Source organism: Chroicocephalus ridibundus, chromosome 1 (assembly GCF_963924245.1).
Source record: "Chroicocephalus ridibundus chromosome 1, bChrRid1.1, whole genome shotgun sequence".
NCBI classification, from domain to species: Eukaryota; Metazoa; Chordata; class Aves; order Charadriiformes; family Laridae; genus Chroicocephalus; species Chroicocephalus ridibundus.
This window is the reverse complement of record NC_086284.1, coordinates 96,704,767-96,723,116: the sequence shown is the minus strand read 5'-3', so window position 1 is coordinate 96,723,116 and position 18,350 is coordinate 96,704,767. Positions and strand designations below refer to the sequence as shown.

Here is an 18,350-nt window from a genome sequence, read left to right as displayed (position 1 = left end):
GGGATGCTTGAAAAATAGAAGAGAGGTACACCACTTGTAAGGGCTACCAGTGACTGTTTAACACATGAGTACAAGCTGGAGTTGGAGTAAGAACTGTAGGAGCGTGTCCTGTAAATAGCTGTGGTTGCTACCTCAGTTCCTTCCTAAATAGCTCATAGGCATTACTTCTTTTATCTTTTTGCCTTAAATAACAAGCAGCCAGGCTAGCTGGGGAAAGTGCATGCACAAGGTAACATTACCAAGGGTATCAGAAGAAAAAGCCTCAATTCTTTTCAAAGCTGCTATCCTTATCTGTGCTACTGTCAATCTGGTAGGACTGGTCAGCAGCTAAATATCAATTAAGGATTTGAAGATGTGTGTTCCATTCCAGAAATCGTCTGGACTACCAGGTCTTTCCCGCTGCAGTTTCCTGTTTCTGGTCATGTCCTGTTTTGTTTGTGAGTGTGGAGCTCTTTGTGTGATTGGCTCTTCTTAAGGGGACTGCCTGGTTTAGTGAAGGCACTCGTTCAGTTGGGATTAGCTGCTTTTGTGTCATCATCCATTCCCTCCCCCATCACACAGGCAAAAGAAGTTTCCTCATTTGGGGGAAATTTCAGTCAATTTAATTTATTGTCGGTTAACAAACTTTTAATTACTCTTTCTGGTATTGAAACAAACACAGACAAGCTTAGGCAAAACATCCCTTGCCTCCTGCCTGGAGACCTGATGTGGTCACCGTTCCCCTGGCCACACGTAGCACTCAGTCCCTTCAGAGAGGCAGCGGGCAGGCGAGAGATGGGGTCAGCGCGTGCTCGTTCCTCTCTGGAGCTGTGCCTCTTGGCCCTGCGTGGGCTGCTGCTCTCTGCTCCAGCCCCTGCCCTCTCCTCCTGCTCCAGCCTGACCCCTCTCCCTCAGTCCTCTTCTCCCTCTTGTTGTTCTATTGTGTCTTGTGTTTTTTGGTGCTTACTGCCCTCTCTTAAGCATGTTTTTACAAAGGCTTTATGAAGACTTGTGGCTCAAAGGCGCCATACATGTGGCTGATGGGACCCAGCTGTGTCCTGCAGTGGGTCCATTGTGGAGCCAACCGTGTCCAGCGCAGAGCAGCCACTCATCTCTTCCCGCTGAGGACACCCTGCAGCCCCATGCTACCAACACCTCACCAGTTATGCCCAGTACACAGACACGCACACACCACTTTTTAGGAATTTGTATGAATTTGCTCTTCTTTTTCTCTTTTTGGTCTTCGCCAGTCTTGCTTTTTCACCGTTCTGTTTGAAGACTTGGTCATTCACTGTTGTCGGGTAATGTTGGAGTAAATTGATTACAGGTGAAATACAGATGGAGTTCAGTGCAGCCTACTGTTTTGTTCCTCGCTGATCCCTTTGCGTGTTACAACATAAGAGAAATTTCTGCCTTGGTTCTGTTGTAATTTAGTAACTTCCATCTATGGAGCATAGTTTGTAACAATTTTTGAGGAATTATGGCCTGTACTTACTAACAGTCAAAGCTATTCACTGCTTCAGAGTATGGTAATCTGAGTTGCAGGTGCTGGTCTGAGGACTGAGGGTACATACATATGCCATTATGCGCAACAGTCTTTGAGGGCGGGGAAGTATTTTAATATTTATTCTGTTTTTTTATAAAAATAATTTACAATTTGAAAACTTTTTCTTTAAGTCTTCCTTGTCATGCCAATGAAAACTGATGGGGAGAGATAGTTTCTTTATAAAATTGGGTATCTTCTGGGTTACTATTTAGAAAAGTTATGCTGTAGAAGAGAACTTTGGAGCTGGTCATGCTGTAGTGACAGTTTGTTTGCTGGTAGTAAGGCAGGTTTATATCCTGAATCAAACCTGTACCCACATGTGAGATTGCAGTAACTTGATTTCCCCTTGCTCTCAGTGCTGTTCTTCACCTTTACCTCTTGCAACTGGATTGCTGGATTTGGCCCAAGAAAAGTAGCGCCTTAGAATAGAAGTAGAATGACATGCCACCCTTTGTTTTTCTGAAATTGTGATTACTCTTCCTCGTAGCAAGCCTGGCACCTTCAGCTCCTGTACATGTTTTGTTTCCTCGATTTGGTGGCTGTATTTATGATCCATTGGCCCAGAAAATAAATTAATACAATTGGTCTAGTTCTGAGGTTGCTTCTAAAGAGTAGGAACTGCTACACTTGAGGGCACTGGCTTTGCTGAGATGATGCCAGTTTCAGGATTTGCTTCATCTGTTTTAGAAGATTCTGTCCTCCTTTTGTATCAGGTAGTATGGAATTTCTGAGTTGTGCATCACCTCACATTTGCCACATGATTTGCCAGATGCTGGGTGGCACTTCTGTATAGTTTTGGTTTGCTGTTCCTGCTATTAATGAGGATCTTTCTTACGGCAAAGATAAGAGTTCCTTACCTCGCCAAGTGGACCAGATTCTGGATTAGTATTCCTACAGATTGAACTTTCCACTGCAGTTGTCTGGGGCTGTGAGAATTTAAAGAATCTTGTTTCTTTCATAGTTGGATGGAGCCTGTCTGACAGCAGTCCTTGTCATGTGTTAGTAGAAAGTTAATTGGTGTTCAGTTAGACATTTGCATATAGGAAAAGTTGAACCTGTTGAAGAAAGACCCAATTTCCAACAGCGTTTAGAGGTTTTAAGGACTACAGTGGGGCAACACTTAAATTTTTTTGCAATGTGATATGTGTTATTACTTGTTTGTGTAAATAGTGATTTAGGTAACTGTCAGTTCTCTGAAACGGTACAAGGAGGACAAACTTCCCTACAGTTAATTCTTCTCATGCTGTTCTTTAAAGATATGGTGTTTCCTTGAGTATTATTCCAAAGATGAATTCCATGTTAGCTTTTGCCACAGAAGTACAGTTTTTTGAGAGTACAAAAAAGAAGTTATGTTTTATGTCACAGACCTGCAGAAGAATCTTTTGAATAATAACAGGACCAGATGCATAAGGCAGGCCCAATGTACTTTTCACTGGTGTGTCTATAGGAATATCCATTCTCACACACTGACTTGGGAGGAATAATGGCTGCAATGAAGGTCTACTGTAACAATGTCAAGGTGGACCACTTTTCAATTGTGAAAATACACTCTAAGGCTGGTTGCCTTGTTGAGTAGTACCTCCAACCTTAATATTTGCTAAACAGCCAGTTGGAGCTCCATTCACATTTTAAGCAGGGGATACGCTGTGCTTAAGTGTCCATTCTTGACAGAGGTGGTCCTGCAGTTTGAGGGGATTCCACTTCCAAGAAATGGTGATTAGGAGCTCCTGGAGTCTCTTAAATCTGATTTTAAAAAAGCAACCAATCAAACAAACAAAAAAAACACACAACCAACCAAAATTAACCAAACAACAACAAAATAACCACCAACAAAACCCCCCTACCTAATTTCATGAAGACTGATTTATTTATTTTTTTAACTATTCATAAGTTTCTTTGAGCAGTGAAGGCTACACGTACCTCCACTTCTGCTCTCTTCTCTCCACCCTCCCACTGCTCTGAAATTCCTTCAACATCTGGTCAGGCTCAACAGGGAACAAAAAGAAATGTCTTCGCAGTGTTTCTTTTGCTGTAATTGTAGGGCATGCATTCTGATAGCACTGACTGGCAGAATGTTAAAGCTGGTCAATTTTCCTTTCACATCTACTAGCATGATCTAGATGGGCATGCTTTCCATGTTTGCTCTTTGGACTTGCTTGTGGTCATTGGGTGATGTATATGTTGCATTTTGATGTGGTGCCATAACGGGGCAGCCATTGTAACAACATGCTAAAACAGGAAAAGGAGCAGTTTTGTTTATGTACATGTTGTTCCTCCATTATTGAGATGCAAATTGTAATTTTCATTTGGTTTGTAGGCTTTTGCACAAGGGCTAACCTGGAAGAGAGTCCTGAGATCAGGTAGTTTGCTTTGGTTGTTATAGCGATGGAGTTTATTCTATGCATCTGAACGGTTTCTGAAAAGAGTGGGGTGTTTCATGTATCAGAACTTCAACAAAGAGGTTGTAAAAACAAGCAAGCTCTGTTCTAGGCCTTTCTTTCTTAAGCCTGTTGTCTGGGCAGGTCCTTGTTGGATCCTGTTGCAACTCCGTGGGTCATTAGATCTTGAAAGATCATAGAAAGGGAATTTTTTTTCCCTTTCATCTCATGCTATGCTGATACTTTATTTCGATGGCCAAGTCCATTCTTCAACAGATTTTAACCACTCAAAGAATGGTCGAAGTCCAACTCAAAGATCAGTTATCGCTGAAGGTCTTGTAACTTAAAGTGTTAGGTGATTATACTGGAAATGTGTTACGGTAACGAGGGATATGTGTATACAAGAAGCAAAAGAAAAGTTTTGAACTTTTAAAATAAGAAAATGGAATTTTTACTAAACGTTCGTACAAGTTTTTTGTGCTTACTAATTACATTATGTGTAAATAATATATTTGTATATTAAAATCCTTTTCCAAACTAGAGACAATGAATCAGGTTTCATTGCTATTAGCAGGCAACTGGTTTCATGTCATTTTTATCATGTGAATTTTATCAGTATTTTGGAAACTTGAAGATAAATTTGCTATCAAAAGATGGCAAAACAAAGAAAATAGTCTCTAGGAGAAATGGTTGTTACCTTTGTGCAGTATTACATACAGTAAGCTAAAGTTCAATAAATGTTTTCATTAAAATCTGTGGGCCATTGTAACTGTCCTCAAAGTTTAATTTGGCATATAACTTCTTAGATTTTGGTGCGTGTATTTTTGCAAAAACTTGTAAAAGTGTGTTATGACAGATATGTCGTCATCTGCTTTCACCATTCTTTGATTCCAGTATTCATTGCTGGCAACACTTGGCACTTTTGTGTCTATGATTGTTCTTAAGTCGGCACAAGCATCACTTGAATAATATTGCTTGTGGTAACAAAAGGTTTAAATAGATTCCAGCTTCATGATTTTCTGTGGCATTTGGAAAACACAAGATGAAAGATCATTTAATTTAATAAAGCACATCTCAAGAATGTTGAAAAGTTCAAAGCTTTAGGATCAGCTTCAATGCTAAAGGTTCAAAGGTTTAAAAAAAGTGTGTTGAGAGCTTTAATTAATTTGTTTTCAGTTTAAGAATGTTATGGTGCAGTTTATTCTGTTTTAAAATCCTACTTACCTAGCAATTACAAATAGGCTTTCCAAACTGGCTGTATAGTATGTGTACAACATAGGATATATATAAAAACTGGATTAATTTCTCTGTGCTCTGAGGCAGTTTTATTTCCCTGTGTTTTCCTATGTTCCCTATTTCCATTTGTTCATGGATGAAGACTTACGCAACACGATGATTTAAGCAGCCAAATCTTACTTCTCTATGGCAAATGGTGACTAAAGTACTGTAGCTAATAAGAAAAAGTGCAATAATACAGGTACAGTGGGATGTGTTAGAAAGCATGTGGATGTGCAAAACATGTACAGTGTGCTTGTATGTATTGCGATTTGTGAGCTGTAGCTTAGCACCAGTCCAGAACTGTCCATTTGGAAAATATCAACCCCATTTTCTTGGCATTCCATTTCTGGGAGTGTTTATTAGCTTATCCACAGTTTGTGTTTAGCTAGGCTAATAAATCCTCAAAAATCAGGGTCACTGTGACTTTCAAATGACCTTACATGTAGCTAGCTCAAGTCCATAATGGTTTATTAATTCAGGTATTGACTAGGAGAGACTATTCTGTATCATCATGCCCTGAAGCAGCATAGCTGTTTTGCATATACTGCATTTAAGCTAATAAATTCTGCTAGACCTGAGCTGGCTCTTAATACAATTGCAGATGCATATACAACCTGCATAAACAGCTCAAGGGTCTGCAAATTTGACTTTTTATGTCAAAGTCACAGGTGCGTAACTCATTCCCTTCCTATAGTGGGGAGTACACCCCTCCCTGCCTCAGTTTCTTGTCTTCCTCTGCCTACTGGAAAAATGAGAACGTGGTTGTGCAGCATGAGACACACTGAACAGGTGATTTCACAGAAGAGGTTTGTGAGGGAAGGGGGGTCAGGTTAGTATTTGCTTCCTCCTTCAAGGAAGGGGTGGGCAGTGCATCTTGTGCAACTAACTGTGCTTCAGTTTATTTTCAGGATCTAGGCAATGCTGCATTCAGCCTGAGAGTCATATGTTGTGTTAAGACATGGTTTTGATTTTGTTGTGCAGACAGGAAAGGTGGTCTAAAGAATCTGCAGAATGGGTCATGGCTCTCTTAATTCAGCTGACCTATGTTAGTGTTATGTTTTACATTTCCAAGTACCCCGTCATGTCAATGAAATTTTTTATCCTAGTGCTATTTAATGTAGACAGATACTTATTTTTCTTTTTAACTTGTGAGGAAAGGAAATTTGGTTCTTTAACAAAAGAACCCTGTTAACTGTTTCTTCCAGTGGTCTTATCCTCTCTGCAAAATAGAACTTTATACAGATTATTGTCAGTTATTCTACTTCTGTGGACTTCTAAAATATATTAGTGGACATATGCTTTGATCACTTAATATATATGTTTATTGTTGCTTTTGCACTTTTGAGCAAGGAAAATGGGCAGCATTTGTAAGGTTCTGTTCTTACTCTAATTGATCATCATTTCATATTTGGATACCAAAGAAAGAAAATGGATCTCCTGCTAAGCGTGCAGGAGTGAGGTAGTACAGATTAGTTGTTGGAACAAATTTGAGTCAAGCCTTTTAACACCTAAAAGAAGGTTCATTCAGTTCTGAGAGTGTTTTACATGCAAGTACTATGAGTGTAAGTACTTAGATAATCTTTACTCTGTCAAGCAGGAGCAGCAATCCATTATCCCCAGCTGGTTACTGCAAGGCTTTATGGATCGATGTCAGTCCCTCAAAATACACAGTGACAGTGAAGGAAATTGTTGTATATATTATTACCCTGTGGTTCTTGTCATTGACATCACCTGGAATTTCAGAGGCAGTGGGAAGCTCCCTCAGAACTTAGTTAAAAAGCCATGCATATGTACTGTTTCCAAGTCTGTTATCTCCTGCTTTCTGATATAATTTCCAAATTTATAGATTGGATTAAGTGACCAAACTGTTTCTAACTCAATTTTTGCTAAGTATGAATTTTAGGTATTTTTTATTCCTTGTTCATCACCAGATAATAAAGAGAGGAAATGAAATACTGGTTTTTTAACACTTGGGTGAGATTAAAGAAGTAAACTCTTTGTATCTGTATTGGGTGAAGAGGAATTGTTCTTTAAATATCATAAGAAGTGTGGGAATATTATGAGAGAAAATATTTCTCAGGTGATCTTTAATTGCTACAGGATTGAAATCAGTTCATAGGCAACATTGTCATTGGATAATTCTTTACGGGGATATGTGCCCTCTGTCAGTTTTGGCTGTTTTACAAAGAAAAGCATAAGTGACTATTTGTAAAATTTTGCAGTATTTCCAGCCTGTTGTACAACCAAGACAAGTTAGGCAAGTTAAAACCTTATTCCTAGAGCTGTGACTTGAATGTTGCTAGAAACAAGTTTGAGCTCAGTTGCACTGGTTTCATCACTAACATTTGATCTTTGTGGAAAGAAAGGGGGAATGTATTTCAAGGGCACTGGTTTCAGAGACATGCAGGAGTATTGCAACTGCACAAGCAGAAAAGGTAAATTGTGCTCTTTAAAGCACTACGATCTTAATAACAGTATTTAAAAATATTTCATGAATATGTGGAAGTAATAAGTCTAGCTAAAACTTTGTTGGTTGAAAGTGCTGGTAAAGAATAAATTCTGTTGTGGTTTTTTTATTGCTGAACTAAGACGTGCACCTGTTCTACAAAACTTTCTTTAGAGTATGTCAGTTGACAAAAGAAAAAAATTCTACAACTTTTGGTAATAATTGCAAAGAGAAGCATGTGCAGAAGTGGAGCAAACCAAAACCAACTTTTTTGCTTATTCTCAATTACTAATGCCTGGAAAGCATTTTCTGGTTCCTGACATTGTTCCATCACTGAACCAGGAAACAAATTTTGTTAACGTAATTACTCTCCAGCATTCAGACATCACTCTGCTACAGGATTTCCTAGTTAGACAGAATTGGTATCATCCTTAAAATTTGGCAGATAGTTGTCTATTACTTGGGGCGCGTCTCCACAGTGCACTGTAGATGCTGTTTGGCCTGGAGTTCAGCGTGCTGTGAAGGAGCTTTCGGTACTCCAGCTGTCTCAGAACGCCAGCTTGCACTATTTTACCTGAGGAAAAGCTGTAAAGTGACCTGTGCTGCATGCTACAGCTACCACAACCAAAACATCCACTCACTGAGCTATGGGACATTGTAGAATTAATTTCATCAGGGTGGATTGATATTTTAGATCCTGTTTTTGCCCGGGTTGTCTAGACTCGATAGGGCAAAACAGACTATTTCCTTTCCGGTATTAGTGAGCAGCTGGTTTCATAATGGCTGTGCAGAGCCTGGCAGTTCAAGACAAAAGAAACTTTGATCAAAGCAAACAAACAAGTAAATTTTGCCTGTATGAGAAGCATCTTAAGCAGTCATTTCCCTCTTCTGAGTGCCTTTGGGCACTCTGTTTCTGCCTGTTAGTGTTCAACAGCAGCAGTGTAATGGATTATTTAACCCTTCCTAGAACAGGAGTTAGGGACAGTTTGTCTAGACTAGCTCATTCTCTGAAGAATAGATTCCCTTTGTGTCTTTCAAATTCCAGACTGTTTCCTGTAAAATTGAGATCCTTTGTTAATATCAGAAAATGAATTTCCCTGTCATTATGTTGAGGAAAAGGCAAGGGCACAAAAGAAAAGGCAATTCAAACAAAAAGAAAACTGCAAATATTCTAATGATCAGCAACAGAAGTAACTTTTAATTTTTCAGGATCAAGTAACATTCTTTTCTTGATAATGTTCTGTTGCCTTCAAAGGCACTTACTTGATGTAATGTCATTACATTTTAGTACATGAGTACCAAAAACCTCATTTAAAGGACTGCAAAGTCTAACCTTTAGTTCATCTGACCTGCCTAATTTTGGCCAAAACATTAGAGATGTCAAAGTTTGGTGTAAAAAATTTTTCTGTCAATCTGAATTTAACATTGTTAATAATGCTCTTAACATGTTGTGAGAGATACATTGTGCTGGCCAAAGGCTGAAGAGAAAACATAAAAACACACATATATTCACACATACACCCCCTGCAGCAAAAATAATCCCCCAAAACAAACAAACAACAAAACAAAAACCCACCCTGTGTGATGAACCTTTAAAGAAGAGAAATTCCAGTGATTTAAACTGAACTACTTGCAAGTTCTAGCTTTCCAAAGCTTTTTGCCAGACTTCAAAGCAATAAACACTACTCTGTTATAGTTTTGTGGATTAAACAAAGAACTTCTGGCTCACAGCAGCAAACTGTTTAAATGTATTCTAGTTGTGTAATATGATTATCGATGTGTGCAGTGTAGTAGATTACTGGTGTAGTCATCAGCTCTGAATGGCTCTTTAGGCATAGGAAGAGAATGGTCTTCCACAGAATCGGGATAAAAGGGTGCTTAGCCTTCGGTGTACCTTAATTATTTTAGGGTGGCATACTTTTTTGTTTGGTTGGGGTTTTTTTGTGTTCTTAGATCTGAAGTGTAATCATCGTTAATCAGATAGATGGTGTAAAACCGGCCAAACGTAAAGCTCTCTGCGGCTAAATAAACGCAGCCGCCTTTTGTATTCGGTTGCTGAGTACATACCAGATCAAAGTACGAGCTGTGTTGCCACCTAGTGAGAAATCTGTAGGTACGCATGTTGAGTTGGGAGTTACAGAGAGGAAAGAGAAATAAGACCTGACTTATCAGTTCATTTTTCAATTTTAATTAGAATTTCAGTTAATTACATGAAAGTATAAAGCTACTTCAAGTTAGCATTTCCTGATAATACTGTGAAATCTGGTGTTCTTAGTTTTCTGACTTCTTTAGTCTTAGGGAGTAGGACAGCAATGTTGCAGTCGCGATCTGACATATTGTCAAACATTTTCAGCTGGTGCTGCTGTTGAGATGAGCAATGCTGCTGCAATCTGGCCATTTGTTTCTGTTGCTGTGCTGTATTGTGCTCCTAAGCGTTTGTGCAGATACCCAGAACTAGCCAGAACTAGTCTGGCTGAAAAATAGCTCTAAGGGGAGGGACAAAAAGATTGTTTGCAGTCAGATCAATTCCTTGATTGTGTTTATTGTGCAGTTGCACAAGCAGTTGTGCTAGCATGAAGGGGAGAGGTGGTGCAACAGGGGAGACTGAGTTGTCAGAAGAAGGAACAATTGTTGCTTTTAATGGGGCTGCTAGTTTTAGATGTTTACCAGTTTTCACTACCAAAAAAAACCTGTGTAACTTTGTGAAATTATGTCCTTTCAGTCATTTCAGTAGACAACCACTGTGACGTTACAGCTGAGCATTTTGCCACTTCAGTCCTCCAGGCAGCATGTAGCATTTTTACCAAATACACACCTTGTGTCTAATTGTTTTTCTATTTTTTGTTTTATTTTTTTAAAGAAGTTCCACAGCATATTCTACCAGATCAGCTGCTGCACATACCCTTCCTCTTCCCTCTGTTAAAGAATTCATTGTATCACAAAGTGTTTAAAATTGTGGTTTGTAGTATAGTATAACAACATGTGGTCTCTGGTAATTGGGAAGGTGTTGGGTTTCAGGCTAATATGCAGTGCTGCGTAACAGGTGGGAACATGGGATTTAATATAATATGATTATCCGTAGCGAACCCACTTTCATAATTTGATTGATCATGACTTGAGAGTCAATGACTATTTTCAATTTCCTTTCATCAATTATTGAAAACAGAGCAACGTTAGGAGAAAAGGAATGTGTTTCAGATTTTACAGCAGAGGTTCCAAAATGTCTTCAGCAGCAGCAGCCTCCATTTCTGTTTTGGAGTCCAAACTTGTTAAATTCATTTATGGAGTTTATAACACTATTTCTGATTATCATGTCCCTACTTGAGTTTGTGAAACACTTTTGAAACTGTTACTATGCAGCACGGAGATCTACTAACAGTGTTTTGAAATACAGATTGTGCATCTAAAAAAAAAATAATCTGGGAAGTGTGGAAGTGTTGGTTTCACTTTTCTGTGTTTCTCCTCTTCTTCCTCTGTTCCCCTGCCTCACCGAACTTGATGGTTGAGTTATAAACCAAGAGGATGTAGAATGTAGAAAATCTTAGAGGACAGATAAGGGTTTATCCAATCTTTGCTCCTGCTTGGGGAAGATGAGATTTGATTATTATTTTTTTTTCATTGTGGTGGGTGTTTTGTAAAAAGTTGCTAAGAATTATCATTTAATTAAATGAAATCAAATGATTTGGTTTTAATTATCCGCAATAGGCAGCAGTTCTTTCAGATATTCTTAAACATTTGTATTAGTTCAAGTTGATTCATTACCCAAAATACACCGTCTTATTGATGAAGCATTGCTTATTTGTATGGGAATAGAAATTAGGAAATGAGTAAAAGGAGGGAGGGTTTGCTTTCATGGACACAACTATACAAACCAACTTACCATGTCGGTCACATATGCGACTCTGGACAAGTCTGGTGGATGTATCAGAAGTTGTTAGAGAAAAGGAAAAGAAAATTTTTTTTTCACACCCACTTTCATGTTCTTCATAGCTGATGGACTATGAACTGAGGAAGGAAAATTGCCTTTTAAGTCTCCCAAGACACACAGATCCAGCTAAAAAGCCATGAATGTGCTTATATTTATGTACAAACACTGAGAAAGAATAGAGTAGAAAATGGAAGTTACTCAGAATTTATCGAGTGTCTATAAAGTCTGCTTCCACAAAATGGAGATTTCCATATGTTTCTGCATGAGGGGCTCAGAAATAGATTCTGGTCGTTGAGTATTAGATGTAACTGCATCCTGGTTTTCTTTCTTCATGTCATCGTTTTGTTTCTAAATGATACAGTAGCATTAAAACAAAAGATACTGACGGGAGATGGATTATCTCACATTCCCATTGTAATTGTTGATTACCATGGTGTTTTTATCAAGGGTCATTCACAAGCTATATGCATTTGTTTCTTTTTAGTATGTTTTAAGCATATTTGTTAAGGTACAATATGGTTATACAATGAAGATTTGGTGATGATGGAGACACTTTGCAGGGAAGGGTGTGTACTTGTACTCGTGTTTTGCAGCATCCTAAGCATCTCCAAGTACTGGCTTTCATAGTCTTTCTTACTTGCTTTCTCCTTCCATGTTCCTTTCCTTTCTTTTAAGCCAGCTTGTGTACTTGAGATTGCTTCTGAGCCATTTCACACACTAAGACTGCATGATGCCGAGCTAGTGGGGAAAAAAATGAATGTTTTTTACTGAGTAAACACTGAAATGGTTTGGTCTGTGGTGTGACAAGCTCCAGGCTGCTGCACAGTGGAACAAAGGGCAAGAATGTGTGTGGGATGAAGGGAGAAACAGCCACCAGTTAAATCAGCTTGGCTACCGCCGAGCTTTAGCCACCCTAAAGTGTGTGGGAGGGGAGGCAGGAAAGCTTTTACTGCTTGTTGAGGCAAGGAGTCATTAACTGGTCAGATGTATCTGTGTGATGAGGAGACAGTCACATATCCCAGGAGGGCAGGCAGTGCGGTTTTAATTAAGAGAAAGGAGAATACTCTCTTGTGGAAGAAAAAACCAAAACATCTTTGGGGCAGAAACATCACTGTGGTTCCGTAGTACAGGAGTTTCATTGCCAATGTCAGTATAGGATGTTCCAACCTCCAGCTGCTCATTCCTGTTGCAGTATGTTGGCTTTGCTGAGAGCTTTTATTACTTCCTTGCTATATTATTAGAATAATAAAGTCTAAAAATAATTTTCACAGAGGAACAAGAATAAGCAAACAGAGAGGGGATAGGGAAACTTTTTAAGCTGGTATTGCCCTGAAAGTTCATCTGATTTTGGATGTGTGACCTCAGGTACAGTATGATTGGTTAAACTAGAGTTTGCTGTCATGCAAGATGTGTCGTGTGCTTGTTATGTGTTGTCTTGAGGCAGAAGTGTGTAGTGGTATGCTCAGCTTGGAGGTGATCAACTCTGGGGTCCTTTGAAGCATGGTGTCTAGTGCAGTCTTGGCTACTAGAAAATGAAGCAGACTTGTATTAAATGTAAGTGGCAAGTTTTTGATAATGGGGTGCTGCAGGGGTGGCTTCTGTGGGAAGAGGCTTGGGGCTGCCCTGTGCTGGACACAGCCAGTTCCAAACGGCTCCAACAGACCAAAGCTGAACCCATCAGCCATGTGTGTGACACCTCTGTGAAAAGATATTTCAGGAAGGGTAAGAAATGCTGGACTGAGGCATGGGGAGCGTGGAACTAAAAGAAGGAATGCCAAGATCAGGGAAGGAGGAGGTTCACCATGGCAGAGCACATATCCCCTGCAGCCTGTAGAGGACCCATGCTGGAGCTGCAGCAAAGTGTGAGAAGGAAGGAGCAGCAAAGAGGAACCACTGCGTACCGAGCATGACCCACACACACCCCTGCACCACTCACAGTTGGGAGGTAGAGGAGTCTAGAGTGAAGTTGAGCCTGGGAAAGGGAGGAGGAAATTTGTTGGTTTAATGTTTATCTTTTTGATTCCCTCTACCCAAATCAATAAGTAAGTATTTATTTTAATTGGCAATAAATTAACTTTGTTAATTGAGGCTATTTTGCCCACAATAGTAACCGGTAAGAAGTCTCCCTGTCTTTATCTCAACCCATGAGCTTTTTTTGTTCCTGTTCTTTATATTTTCTACCCCCTGCTCTGCTGAGAGTAGAGAGTGAGGAAGGGCTTGGGTGGGAGTTTAGCAGCTAGCCAAGGCTAATCCACAAGATGAAAAACAATGTGGAGTGAAACAGTTGGTGCTGAGGTCTCAGTGTCTGCCTTACGCATGCACGCTTTAGGGGGTTACTTTGAACTAGAACTAGTCTGCCCTTGTGGCCTGTTCAAGACTGGAGTGTATCGGGCACATTTCTGAAGCACATCAATTAGTTTAGTTGTATCTGGAAGAATTCCAGTTGGAGTGGTCAGCAACTTCTCCATGATGCATACCAAATGATGCTAGAATTACATAACCAAATGAAAAAAGTGTATTGATTTCCTTTTAAAACTTAGTACTATGACATCTATTTAAATTGTATATAATCATATTCTCACTGTACAAAATATATAGAAGCATTTTAAGCAAGAAGTTTACTACTGATTTAGACACTTCCTTTCAAAATACTGTCATACCCAAGCTGTGGCTGGAGAACTAATCCTTTAAAGGACTGAGCCTGAAAAATCAGAATGCTGTTTAAAAATGTTGTATGTCTTCCATCTTGCTAAGAAACTTGATGCCGTCCTTCCCCCCAAAAGATGTGGCTGCTACAGTCTGTGCATGTCACTTTTAAGACATTAAAATGCTGCTGTAATCCAGGCTGCTAGAGAGCATCTAATTCTTCCATGCTGTAGGATACCATGACCTTACTTTCAAAATACGTTCAGTATGTTTGAGATGTTTTAAAACCTTGTGTATCAGATTCTGAAAAGAAATTAGGTGTTTGGCAGAATTGTCAGAGATGCATAGGCTATTAGGTAGTTAACTCCCATGGAAATTTTAAGTGATGCTCATGTTTTATATTTTCTATCAATGAATGACATATCTTTCTTTACAATTATTTAGAACAGTTATCTTTTTAGTGCTTCCAGCAATTAATTTTCAGGGTCGCTATCAAACACAAGGCTGCATTTTCTCTGTGTGGTGGTTATCACTGGGAATTCCCTTTTCCATCTTAGAAGTCTGAACTTTCATGCCATTTTAACAACTTCAGTGATTCTCTCTAATTAGCCATGTATATAATGGAAACTAGAACTCGCCTCCAGTTGCTAAAAACAACCCTCAGGATTCATAAACAGACTGAAATTCTGGAACATTTATTGGTAGCGGTAGTGCAAAATGACAGCTTTTAAATGCTTTTCAAATTATGATGTATCAGACTGTGTGCTAAGCAAGTTAAATGAAACACCACATCTTTCTGCTATTTCTGGTTGTATACCAATACCTTTCATGCAGTTGGCAGAGAAACTTTTTAAGTTTGTGCTTTTAAACCTTGCTGTTCTATTTATTTTGACTGTTGTCATTAATGTTTAATTTTGAAAGAAGTGCTGACAGAGAAGTCCTAAAGAATGGAGTGGAAAGTGATTTCTTCAGCCATATCAAGAAGAGAAAAATTAATTGCTGAAGTGTCCAAAAAGGATTCAAATGTAAAGTAAAATAGTCCAGCAATTAAAAGATGACAGTTTGTGTTAGATTCTAAGACCTTGTCTTGCCTTAGGGTCTGTTCTTTTAGCTAAATTTTGTTTACTAGTGAAGGAGACTGTTCTAAATATGAGATACGTAACCATTAGTAAATGGTGCATGTCACCTCTTGCTGCTTAAAGCTGATTTACTCCACTGGCAGATTCTGGAGCTGTCCTAAAGCTCTTTTAGGTGTTTGGAATATGAAAGGCTTATTTCAGTATGGGATATGTGTGACCTTCATTACTAAACGATATGGCTAAAATACTTAGCAGAGGTTTAGAAAACTTAATAGGAGGTAGCAAATAGTTCACATGATGTTATGTTCAGTATGATAAATTACAGATAATATGATGGCTTACAAGACAATAATGGGATTTTTCTTAGGAAATCTTCAGTCACCTGCTTGCCACCAAACACCTTCTTAGTTTTATGTTGTATTCAGAACTGAAACAGTATCTTAGGCACTTGGGATTTTAATTACATCTTGAGGAACACGTGGAGATGAAATTTAATTCAGTCTGGCAAAAACATTTGATAAAGGACTGAGTAGATGATGATATCTTTTTTTTTTTAAGTGAAAACAATGAAATATATGTGCCATCTCTGCCTTTTCTCCTCCCTCTCCTCTCCTTTCCTTTTTACTGGTCTTAAACATGACATATTTTGACATTTGGGTCACAGTCCAAATGGACTTCAGAATCCGTCATCTCTTTCCTGCCTTGTGGCTTTGTTGAATCAAGGTGGTATGTGCTCCTCTCTCTCTTTATACCTAGTTTTCTTCTTCCTTAATAGGTCTACTCTTAAACAAGTCCCTGCTATTTTTCAAGTAGGACTTTTTTCTGCTTTTACCCCCAAGACCCGTAAGTCATACAAAACCTTGTTCTGTGACTTCCGTTCATTTGTTTTCCTGTTTGGAGATTTTATTTTCCACTTTCTGTTTCTCCTTCCTCTGCTGCTGATGCTCAGGCTGTAAGCAATTTTTTCACTCATGCAGTATTGCACAAAGAAATGAGGTAAATGACAGCATATAGTCTGTTCCTCACAGTTCTACTTCCCTTCAAAATATAGGCAAAGCCCACAAGAAATTAATACAGTGGCCAAACTAAACTATTTTGAACACAACTTCTACCCATAAATAAAGCAGTCTTTTCTGTAGTTTGCTATTGGATTTTCATTCTGCGTTCCATCTAAAATAGGTATCAGATGCTATGGTGAAGTGTGGTAGCATTAAAGTCTTTAATTTGTAAGAGACAAAATAAAAGTGCCGTTTTCTGGAGATCATAGTCATTCATAGCATCACATCGTTTTCTGTTCTCGTATGCTATCCGTCGGTAGGCTTACCTTTGATCCTGTTTAGGAAAGACTGGATGTGTACTTCAGTGAAAGAGAAGGAGAACCTCACTGCCTAGGAAAGAGGTGGCAATCATTTAGTGGTGCATCAATGCCTAAGTGCGATGGAAGGGAACATTACAATATAGGTTTAGAAGTTCCTCTATATGAAGGTAGTGTAAAAACTGATATGTGAGTATTTTCAATAGTGAAAGATATACTGCAGTTTTCTTACCTGTTAGAAACTCTGTATAAAGGACAAATTTTACATTAATTTCTTTATCTAAATTTCTTCTGCGTCAGTGAGAGAGAGTTGTTTGCTTCTTTTTGCTGCTCTGTTTGCACTTCCTAAGATGACGTTATGTAATGGTTTCTAAGGGGTCGCTTTGCTCATTTTGCTTTTAGATTATATTTGCAAGGATGTGGGGGAGGATGTACGTAATGCAAGTGTAATATGAAAGTTCTAGTAAGAAAATTTGCACTTTGTGAACCTGAAAATTTTTCTTGGATTAAAATTCAGTCATTTCCAAATTCTGAGCATTTCTTCTGAATTTGTAGCTGACTAAAAGATCGAAAGTTTAGTGTAAATCTGAGTAACCTATTAAATGCTTCACATAGAAGAATGCTCATCTTGCTGCTGGTATTTTTGAATGCTAGAAATGTCATAGGACACATATGAAAACAGTGCACTTTAAGTTTCTTTCTAGTGTAGCAAAACACTATGGTAAGTATTTTCAAAACAAGAAATTGTATTTATATTTTCCCATAAATACATATGTAGGTCATTTTTGAACGATGAACAACTGTATGGAAAGAGAATAGAAAAGTAAAATGTCTGCTTCAGAATGCAGACTAATATTTCCCTTCATTCTCAAATTATCATTCAGGATTTTGCTATTTTTCTAGAATACTACTGGTAAATTAAAAGGGAAAAAAAGAAGTTTAAGGATGACTAAATAACAAAAAATACCAAATAGTTTCAACAAAGAAGAAAGAAAATTAATTCAGTGCGGTTTGGTTTTTTTGCATTTCTATACTAGCAGAAGAACTGATTTGTGATCAGAAAAAGAGTTGTTTAATTAAAACTAAAATCTCTTAAGCTTTGAGTCACAGTGGTTTCTGCTCTTTCTTTATTCACAACTGTTTCTACTTCTCTCCCTCTTCTCTAGAACAGAGATGCAAGCTAATATGCACTGGTTAAAATTTATGCCGGTGTAATTTCGTATGTTGTGATGTTGTTTTTATTTCAAAAATCACTATTAAAGAAGTAAACTTCAAGAAATTTAAACACAAGAAAAAAAATCTTCTTTACTTACAAGGGTGGTCAGATACCAGTATAGGTTTCCTAGGCAGGTTGTAGAGTCTCCATTCTTTGAGATGTTCAAAACCCAGCTGGATGTGGTCCTGGGCAACCTGCTCTAATTGACCTTGCTTTGAGCTGAGGGATCAGACTAGAGACCTCCAAGTTTTATAGTTCGGTAGTGTGATGAAAGAGCCTGTCTTCTGTATTTGGAGATAATTTTGCAGTGATGTTGGATATGTAGGATGAAGATCTTGGTGTAGCCTGCAAATGTGCATTAAAGGATCTTATTACCTTACAGTTCTTCAGATTATGACCAAAGAAATCTTTTATTAATAGGTCGAAACAAAAAAACCTATTAAGTTTCATGTGTTTATATTTTGAGATCTATGTCAGGTTTTTTAACTTAATTTCACACAAGTTCTGAAGGAAAATCATTATCATCTCAGCTGTGTTCT

At 38.4% G+C, this 18,350-nt stretch overlaps 1 protein-coding gene across 8 annotated transcripts in view; it reads left to right on the top strand.

Annotated features, from left to right (window-relative positions):
• CASK (calcium/calmodulin dependent serine protein kinase) overlaps positions 1–18,350 on the top strand; it is a 223,654-nt gene that overhangs the window by 69,270 nt on the left and 136,034 nt on the right. The gene's annotated exons all lie outside the window — the stretch shown is intronic.